Source organism: Myotis lucifugus, unplaced genomic scaffold, assembly GCF_000147115.1.
Source record: "Myotis lucifugus unplaced genomic scaffold, Myoluc2.0 scaffold_9, whole genome shotgun sequence".
Lineage (NCBI taxonomy): Eukaryota > Metazoa > Chordata > Mammalia > Chiroptera > Vespertilionidae > Myotis > Myotis lucifugus.
The window spans coordinates 8,105,371-8,116,502 of record NW_005871057.1 but is presented as its reverse complement, the minus strand read 5'-3'; positions in this window follow the sequence as shown (position 1 = coordinate 8,116,502).

The window sequence follows — 11,132 nt, the reverse complement described above, 5'->3', positions numbered from 1 at the left end:
GATACCAAATTGCCTCTTTTAAGTGAATACAGTTAATTCACAAAATACATGCACCACTGATTGAATCTATCACCTTTATGGTTGTACGGAATATTGTCTTGAAAGACAATGCTTTACACCATGAATAAAATAAAGACTTGTTTGATAATATAAAATAGAGTAGATCAGGATCATTTGTCTCTAACTTGCTTTTTCAAAAATTTTTGAAATAGAAAACTAAGTAAGTTCTGAAAATCAACCTGGACCAGAAGTGAACCATTCAATTTAGTTAGAATTGAGGGCAACAATGGTTCCTTACTTCCCCTTCCAATTTTCATATCACTCACAAAAACACATTTAACTGTCTTCAGTCTCCTCATCTTCATTATGTTTTCAAAATTTAGAGTGATTTTGTGATGATACTATGAAAGTGCAATACTTTCAAATTCTTCTAGATAAGGATATGTGTATTCAGTCAACAAGCATTTATGCAGCACCTACTCTGTGCCAGGAGCATTACTCCCTGTTAGGATATGAAGATGGAGAGACACATACATAATTCCATCACAGGGCTGGCTTTAGGGGTATACAGCCTGTCCTAAGAAGAGCTCCACACTTGGTTTAGTACTTGGCAGTTCCCAACTTGACATTTTAATAATTTTGGAACAAAGGATGTCACATTTACATTTTGCACTGGGTTCTGTGATTCATTTGCTGGCCCTGTCCCTATAGCTAAACTCACACAGTCTGACATGAACAAATGTTTTATATATATGATATTCTTTCTAAACACGCAGAAAGAGTATGCCTAAGTATGCCTTAGAGCAGTGGTTCTCAACCTTGGCTGCACATTAGAATCACCTGGGAATCTTTTTAAAAATCCTGATTTCTGGTCCTCATCCTCCGGAAATTCTGTTTCTTTGTTATGGGGTGGGGCCACAACATTAGTAACAAAGAAACAAAATTTCCAGAGGATGAGGCCCAGAAATCAGGATTTTAAAAAGATTCCCAGGTGATTCTAATGTGCAGCTAAGGTTGAGAACCACTCCTTAGAGGATCAGAGAATGTTTCAAAAAAGGAGGGCCATTCATTCAACAATTATTGAGTGACTGCTATGTGTTGAGCACTTTTCTAGGTGCTAGAGAAACAATAGTGAATAAAACAAGATGAAAGAAAAATTGCCCTCATGGGGATTACATTCAAGTCAGGGCAGTCAAACAACAAAACTAATATATCAGATGATGGGAAGAGCTATAGAGAAGAAAGTTAGGAAGTAGAATAAAATATCTTATGGTACTAAGAGGATTGTAGTTTTAAATAGGATGTGCAAAGAAGGCAGCACAGAGAAAATGACTTTTGAGTAAAGAAACAAAGACAGAATAAAAGGAAAGTACACTGTAAGCAAGAGGAAACAGCAATTAGGAAGGAAGAAAGGACCAGTGACAACAGTAAACATGTTGACTTCAAGGAAGGGTGAGGAAGCCAGTGTGGCTAGAGTGAAGTAGGGTTGGGTACTGGGAGGCTGAGATGAAAAGTTCAGTGGGAGGGGAAAGGCCTGGTAGGCTCTTCTCAGCCACTCTCAAGGCTTTTGTTTTTACTGAGTGAAATGAGAAGCAATTGGCAGGTTTTGTACCAGTGGCAAGATTGCGCCTACAAGCCCAATCTTGTCAAAATTGGGCTTGTAGGCGCAATCTTGCTGCCATGAGACTTAAAAAAGGTACAAGTGTGGAAGCAGGGGAAACAGATTGGTTTTTATTTAATAATCTAGATAAGAAGGATAGTAGGTTTGGCCAGAGGGTAGAGGTGGAGTTGGTGAGAAGTGATCTGATTCTATATATGATTTTTGGTGCAGTCATCAGAATTTGCCAATAGTTTGAGTGTAGAGATATAAGAGAAAAAGGGGAGTTGAAGATGACTTAGTAACTGGATGGATGGAGTCACTTCTTATGGATATAGGACAGAATTTGGGAGAAGCAAAGAATTTCAAGTTAACACTTAAAATTTCAAAAATCCTACTGAAGCGATCTGTTATGTGTCTGTACCCCCCACTAGTCTGTAAAGAAACTCTAAGTTAGGGATATTTTGAATCGTCTTTGCAACTCCAAAGCTTTGCTCAGTACTTGACAATGTAGGTGGCCAACAGATGCTAATTAACTTTAAGTCAGATTACTCAGTAGGTCACCAGATAAAGCCCAAATGCCCTCTTAGGTTGCCTGATGCTGACTGTACTCAATGGTTTTGATTTCATGATTTCATAAATATAAACTATCCAAACTTGTTTGGTAATTAGTAGCTGCTAAATCAATAACTCACTGCCACCCACATCTTCTTTCTCCAGGAACCTCAATGAGGGATGTTGGCAAAGTAAAAACATTAAAAGGGGACCTCAATGAAACAATTTTAAAAATAATATTACAATAAAAATAGGGTCAGACAGTCCTAAGTGTTTAATGTTTACAATATTTGTTAAGTATTTGTATATTTTGTTAAGTACTTGTATACTTTTATTTCCTTTATCTGATCTTAGAGGGGTAATTCTTCAGAGACATAATGATAGCATTGCAACTTTTTTTTTTTAAATCCTCACCTGAGGATATTTTTCAATTGTTTTTTTAGAGAGAGTGGAAGGGAGGAGAAGAGACAGAGAGAGAGAGAAACATCGATGTGAGACACATTGATTGGTTGCTTCCCGCTTGAGCCTCGGCCAGGGCTGAAGATTGAACCTGCAACCAAGGCGTGTGCCCTTGACTGGGAATCAAATCTGTAACCCTGTGGTCCTTGGGCCAACGCTCTAACCACTGAACAACTGGCCAGGGCTGTGCATTTAATTAGTAATTCTTCATAAACACAAGAAAAGGATTACCTGAATTCTAGTATATCAATTTGTTATGCACGTATATATTTATAGTAGCATATATTGATCCATATTCATTAAAATATTATTGACATCATTTTTCCATCTCCCAGTTTTCGTCTATTTCTAAGCCAACTAATCCTTTTTTAATAATATTTCTGGTATTTCTGTCCAATCTATAAACACTGTACCAGATGTGGATTTACCATCAGAAAAGTCAGATTTTTCAGAAACATTACCTATCTTTATTTTCTCTAAATTAAATCTATGAGCCCCAATATTACAATCCTAGCTGGGTGGACCTTTTCAATGCCTAGGTTTTTAGAAGGAGATTCATGTATTGGGAAGAAGAAAAAAAGAAGAGTTCTTTTATTTTTAGGCCATGCAGGTTTCATTAAGGCCTCTACCATCACCGCTCCATAAAATCTTGATATAGGGTATAGGCTAATGTTTGTCCAGATCTCAAAGGCCATCCTCTTTGCAAGACTTGCAAGAATGTCTTGCATTATACTCTGAATGTGAGGGTGTTTTGCAAGTATTTGTTTTCATCCTGAGGCCTCATCCATAGTCTACATGTAGACCAGCTTTGCATTCTGGGATTTAGTGTCCCCATTATATCAAATTAATTTATTAAAGAAAGCATGATGCTCTTGTACTTGGGATCTCATACTCAGAATAAAGAACATTAATTGTAAAGAACAATTCTTGAAGAATCTCTGTGCAAAAAAGAGCTAGTGTAGTAGGCCTGAGCTGCCTAGCCTTGGAATATTCTGTTTGCAAGATTGACCCTCCGCTCGCCCCTGGGATCTTGGCTGATAAGCAGTTTCCTACGGATATAAAAGACTCCTTAAGTAATAAGAGTGGCTACTTGTGCCTGCACTGTTTATACAAGCAATGTGATCCTAATAAAAGACAAGATCACCTGTCTTTTTATTTTTCCATTGTTTTTTTAGAGAGAGTGGAATGTGATTTGCTGAACATTGCACTCTGAACACCTTTGTTTCCTTTGAGATTCTGGAATTTATACACATGCTAGACAGAGGATACATATGTGCCCAGACCCCAGTAAAAACTTTGAACACTGAGCCTCTGATGAATTACCCAATATAGTGTGTGCAGTGTGACTCCACTGGCAAAGACTCCCCAAAGCTGATTCCTGGTTTCTTTCATACTTATCTCCCACTCACCTTTTTCTTTTGCCAATTTTGCTTTGCATTCTTTCACTGTAATAAATCTTAGCCATAAGTGAAATTATATGCTGAGTCCTGTGAGTCACTGAACCTGGATTAGTCTTGGAGACCTTCCACGCACTCCCTGGGAAGAAGAATTCTATTTTTAACGAAGGGGTTAAAATTCAGGAATGATGCTATCATTAGACAGAAATTTGTTACCTTCATCCAAAATATTTGCTTTGTATGTTTATTCTGGTGCTGAATTGATATCATCACTACCTCTTAACTATTTTTCTTACATATAATAAAAATAAACCTAAAAAATAGGTACTACTATGTTAGGATTAAATTATTCAATTTAATTTTATTAAAGCCTTTAAAACTGTACATAGCACATTATAAATGAACATTATTTATGCATTTCTAAAATAAACAAATTATACTGGCTTCATAATTGCCCTAAAGAATAAATTGTCCTGGTTTACTAATTGCTCTGATGAATATGCATAAGGTGTCACTGGCTGAGATCCATGGAATGGGTGACAGAGTAGACTTTTAGAAAGAAGAGTAATTTTATGTCTTGATAAGCCACTGAACTGCAGCAAGTTGTAGAATGGAGTAAGTTGTTCTGTGTCTGATTTCAGGCATGCCTCAGGGGGGCACTGTTTTAAAATCTCTAGAATAATTTTATGTGAAAATTGGCCTAACGTGACCAATAACTTCAAAATACATGGTGAACCAAAAAGTCACAGCATTCAGAAGTTTGCTTTTTAAGTTGTAGAATATAGAAAATATAATGAGTTCTGGTGTTTACTGTGGGGTCTACAAGTGTCTGACTTTGAGTAATAAATCCTTATTTTTTTCTAAAACCAACAAAATAGTGTAGTTGGGCCAATTTGTCTTCTGAATTCAGGAGACTTAAAGTGAGACTAGAAAAGATATTGTCATCTGCCCACCCTTTCGGCCACTCGGCCCATAAGCGCCCCATAAAAACAGTTCTTTTACTTTTGTAGTCCTCTAGTCTATTGGCCACCTCCACGTTATCATTGTTTACCTCCTTTTTTATTTAATTAGATTCACAACTCATCAGTAACTTTTTTACAATCATCCTTATCCACAACTCTCTTAATCTCAGCAGCCAAGTCTATGCTGGCTGTAGTGTAGTTACAGTTTGCTGGAGAAAATATTACAACTGCACAGCACACTATAAAATCATGATCACTTACATTACATCAGCACTCGGTACTTCCTGGCAATGCTAGCGGTTTTCTGGCAAGGCCCCTCTCTCCTGGGGAATACGATTGTGTGCAGGGTATTATGGAGTGGAGGAGAAGTGAGGAAGTATGCTTTCAGGAACTATAAAAGTGATCATAAATAATAAATATGCAAATAGATGTTTCCAGTTCACGGATTTAGCAAAACCCCGACTTAATCCTTAGACCAGTATGCAATGGCAGAATAAAACACAAGGTTAGGAATTAAATTACATGAAGTTGAGCTCTGGAGTCATTCTTCATATACTCTGAAGTCACAATTACTTAAGCCTCAGAAGCTCCTTCCCACCCAACTGAACCAGGCTGACCTTGACAGAAACAAAATGTCTTCAAAGAAATGTATTCCTATTATAGAATGAGATGCAGAAGGGAATTCACATTTTGCTGCCTTCATCTGATATTGTAATTTTTTTGTCTCTCATCCTCCAACTATAATCTGTGAACATTAGCAGCTCTATCTTAGAAGCTGTTGAAAAATAGCCCCCTTCAGAAGTTTTTTGTTTGTTTGTTTTGTTTTTTATCAAATTGTCTCCCCAAAGTTCCAAACATTTCCTAAAGCTCTTCTGGAACCCTGGCTATGCCTTACTGGAGAAAAGACCAAATCTTTTTGTTTAAATTCCATTGTGTTAAACAGTGTTTAAGGTTTTTGCAAAGGCTCTGAAATTTCATTATGGTGTTATGTTATTATTCCATTTTAACCCAATTGGTCTAAAACTTGCTGGATGTGCTGCAATTCAATTCTGGCATTAGCCGCCTGGAGTTAGGGAAATCCTCAAAATTAAAGAGCACAGTCCCTCAAAAGACTGATCTTAATTCTGATCCAGTCACACTTAAGTGTCATCTTAAGAGGCCACCACACTTCTGGCTGACTAGCTATAAATTCACAACCCCCTCAAGTTCAAAATGACTCACATAATTCAGAAAAGTACTGTATTTATGGTTATAGATTTTCTAATAAAAAATACAAACCAGGACCACCAGTCAAATGAATAAGCACAGAGGGTAAAGTCTGGGAAGGAACACAGGGTGCCTGTGGCCTCTCCCTGTGTAATCAGGTGCATCACCCTCCCAGCACACCAGCAGACTCACCAAACAGGAAGCACCACTGAGGTTCAGTGCCCAAAATTTTTATCGCAGCATTATTACATGGGTATGATTGATTGACTCATTGGCCACATGATTGAGCTCAATCTCCAGTCTTTGGTGCCCCCGCCAGGAGGTCAAAACTTCAGCAGATACCTTGTGGCTCCAAGTTCTAACCTTTTAGTCACACGGCTGGTGTTTCTGGAGTGACATACCCAGTCCTAGAACATTTTGTTGACATAAGCTAAATAGAGGCCTACCATGAGTCACCTCATTTGTATAAACTCTCAGGACCCACTATCAATAGCAAAGAACTCATCACAAGGAAAATTCAGGGATTTAGTTCTCCTCCTAGGAACCAAAGACAAAGGCCAGTCAAATCATTTATGATAACCACATTTATATTGCTTTATTACTAACTAGAAGCCCAGTGCATGAAATTCGTACAAGGAGGGGGTTTTCCCTCAGCCCAGCCTGCACCCTCTCCAAACGGGGACTCCTCGGGGGATATCCGATGGCCGGTTTAGGACCACTGGCTCATAACCACTCACCTGCCTGCCTGCCTGATTGCCCCTAACCCCTCTGCTTGCCTGATTGTACCTAACCTCTCTGTATGCCTGCCTGATCACCACCAACTGCCTCTGCCTGCCTGTCTGATTGCTCCTAACTGCCCTCCCCTGCCGGCCTGATCTCACCCCTAACTGCCCTCCCCTCCTGGCCTGATCTTGCCCCCAATGGCCCTCCCCTGCTGGCCTTATCTCCCCTAACTGCCTCTGCCTGACTGATCTCCCCTAACTGCCCTCCCCTGCAGGCCTGATCTCACTCCCAACTGCCCTTCTCTGCCAGCCAATTTGGTTCTGATTGGTCAGTTTCTATGCCAGTCAGCGTCTCTGGACCTATCAACGGGGCCTGATCAGAAAGGCAGGGCTGATCAGCAGCCATGGTGGAGGCCTGGAGAGAAATGGAGGTGCAACTTTTGGCCAGGCCTGGAGAGAAAGAGAGGCAAGTTCTGATCAATGGCTGCCACAGAAGCTACGGATCAGACTCTGCCTCTCTCTGCAGGCTTCTCTCTGGGCCGGATCCGCAGCCCCCTTGGCAGTCAGTGCTGGGTCACTATGACAACCCAGCACTGACTTCCAATCTGGACAAGCCTTCGGTTGTAATCCATCTTTACAACCCTGGCTCTTTATTATATAGATAGATACAGCATGTCAACAAGCAGATGGAACGTATGGGTGTATGGATTTAATGTAGACAGCGCATAATATTTGCTACTATTTCTTAGAGGCAGGGCAGTTTTTTAAGTCAAAGTGCCTTATTTCACACACAGCTCTATCCTTCACTAGTCTGTCACATCTTGAAGCAGTTACTTAAATTTAGTGCCTCAATTTTCTCATTTGTAAATGGTGAAAATAAGATATCTACTTCATTGCTAATTATTTGTTACTTATCCAAGCCCCTTGCTTGTTCCTAGGCTCTTAATATCACAGACTTTGTCTTGTTCATTTTCATATCCTTTCAAGTACCTTGCACATGGAGGTCACAATGCATGTTACAGGGATTTTCAAGGATACAACCATTTTGTTCTTCAGTTACTTCAGTTATCTTTAGTTGGCTCAAAGGAGTCTGAGGTATGGGAACTAAGGGACATTTTATCAGAGTTATTTCTCAAAGAAAAGAAGTAGAAAAACCAATGTGTAACTGGCTTAAGTAAAATCAAGACTGTAATTGCCCCTGCAACTGAAGAGGCAATTGGGCCTTCTGATGTAGTTTGGTTCATGGGTGAAATGTCTCCTGATGCATGTCTTGTGTTCATCTGCCCCCGGGGTATCTATCTCTGGCTTCCTTTAATGGCTTCTACTAGCTTCAAACTTTGCCATAGTGGTCCTCAAGGTGGCTGCAGAGAGTGTTAGTTTGTTTTTAGAAAAAATAAAGATCATGTAAATACTGGCTCAAATTGGATCATTTGCCCAAACCTGCATTCATTACTTTGTCCAGTGGAAAATGGAATGTATTATTAGTGTAAGCCAATCAGACACTACAATTAGAACTGGGTATCCAGTTCACCCCCTCTAAACCAAATTCAATAAAAATGCCAAGTGTGAATTCCCCAGATGAAAACAGATATGGTTTTCCTATTTCAGCCACTGTCTTGCAAATGCCATCTTCATCCTTTCATGTGGGAGACTATATTTCCCAGTGTTTTTTCTCCCTCTCTCCTCTCTTCCTTTCTTCCTTCTTCCTTCCTTACTTCCTATTTTGGTTATTTTCTTTCATTCTTTCTGCCTCTGTGCTATTGATTAACTTTACCCCATTTCTTCCTGTCCCTTACCCATATTTCTTCCTTCACTTGAGTTATATCTTGCTTCCATTGCATTTCAGAAATTTTGGTCATAAATCAGGGAAAAGAATTAACTAACCAACAGATATTTATTAAGAATAAAGTTTATCTGCCCTAACCGGTTTGGCTCAGTGGATAGAGCGTCAGCCTACGGACTGAAAGGTCCCAGGTTCGATTCCGGCCAAGGGCATGTACCTTGGTTGCAGGCACTTCTCCAGTCGAAGGTGTGCAGGAGGCAGCTGATCGATGTTTCTAACTCTCTATCCCTCTCCCTTCCTCTCTGTGAAAAATCAATAAAATATATTTTTTTAAAAAAGAATAAAGTTGATCTCTTTCCCTGGAGTGACTCATTATAAGAAGAATTGCCTTCTGGGAGAATTCTTCAATTGAAAATATTTCTATGTAAAGGACCACAGATGAACCAGTAGAAAAAGTTTTATTATGGCCCCATTTTTTCTTTTTAGTTGAACTGCCAATATGCATGAAAGAGAGTATTCTTGGCCTTGAATGTCTCACAGTGCAGCTTGCTATATCCATCATTCCAAAGATGAATTGGGCTGTCTTTAATAGCCTGAAACTAGGATTCACAATTTTCCTTTGCCATATGATGTCTACAAAAGCATTTGATTTTAATATGCTGTTGTTTTGTCAATGTAAACACTTTCTGACCTATATTCTTTCTTCCTTATTGCTTCTTCAGCTGGGGAGGAAATGCTACCATGGCAACCTATCAGCTGTTGCAACCTCTTTATGGTTTCAATTGTCTATTATTCAAAAGCAATTAAACTCTTCAAACCAACTTTCAGTGAAGTTCAATGGCAATGCACATGATTTCAGTGTCTTGTTGCCTTATGAAATTATATGTAGAAATATTTTAATTTATTTTAATTGTAAATATAGACTCACATGGAAAGTTAATCATATTTTAAATTTCACTAAAGTTCTATCTCTTGTTTGATGAACATCTTGAACATTTTTTTGTAAAGAGAGAAACCCTCTCTAAAACAGAATCTTGAAATGAATCTTGTTTAAATGGAGTAGCATTTGGTATGTCATTTTTACATTTATATTTTCTGACTAAAAGGCATCAGTTTCTTGATCTCTAATTTTCATTTTATGTTTATCAGTTAACTTAGGAATTGTCTTCCTTTCTTATTCATTTTTTTACAAAGAAATATAGTTCTATACCTTTGCATAAGTTAAAGTATACTATGAGATATATTTAGATGTGGTTGACTTGCCTGCTCATAAGGTAAATTATTCATTCATACTGTATTCAATACATTTTCATTTCTATCTTCCATATTGAAATAGGAATTTTAGGGGAATATAGGTAGGTTTAGGGAATTTTTAGAATTGTGAGTTCATGGAAAAAACACAGGGCTACAGACTGGGAGAAGTTACATTTCCATAACACAGGGGAGCTGTAACAGTTACATTTATGTAAGACAGGGGAACTGGGAGTAGCCAAAAGGTCTATATTTACAAAATAAAGAAGGAGGAAGAAAGCCCAGAAGGAATAGGAGGACAATGAGGGAGGAGGGCCTCAGGAGTTACTATAGTAACCAATTCAAAAGGAAATATTGACCAATCAGAAGGGATATCAGGACACAGGGACTTGCAGCCTTTATAAACCATGGAAATAGGAAGTTGGTGGGACTCTTTCCCCCTCCCCACTTGAGAGTCTGTACTTGTTCTTCAATAAATCTCCCCTTTTGCTATATCATCTTTAGTCTGGAGATTCATTCTTCGACTCTGGCGGACAAAGAATGCAGGGAGCCATCCTGCCCAGGGGAACACCACATGTTCCACTCCAAAAATCATGTATCAATGTTATTTAGAGTTTGTTATAAATTAATTTTAAACATTACTTTATTGTGTCTTGCTGCCTTCTGAAATAATTCTTCAATCTGACATTCCAGTTCATTAATTCCTTCTTGAGCTTCATTCATTCTATTATTATTCACACTGATTGTGTTTCTTATTTTAATTACTGGTTTTGTGCTTTCCTATGTGCACATTTCCTTCAGACAACCAGTACCTCCCTTTTTAGCATGGAAGTTATAAGCTATGACCTGGACCACAGATTATCAAGGTGGTAAATCAGGAAGCTGCATAAATGATCAAAAACTTGAAATAAACAACAGTTGTTCATTGCCTTCTATTCAGGGGGCTTGGGTAAATTATCTTCTTTAATCTCATGAAACTTGCCAAAAAGACACAGGCTAGAACCTGGCTTTTGGCTTTTTCTCATACATATACATTATCAAACTGAGTGACTGATAACCTTCTTGAATAACATGATCTCACAGACAAAAATAACCAGAAATCAAAGTACAATTACTATAATGGATAGGGGGGTCAGACTGAATCATATTTACCATCTGAGGAAGTATTCTCAGAACAGATAAATCAAGAATCCTATCTAA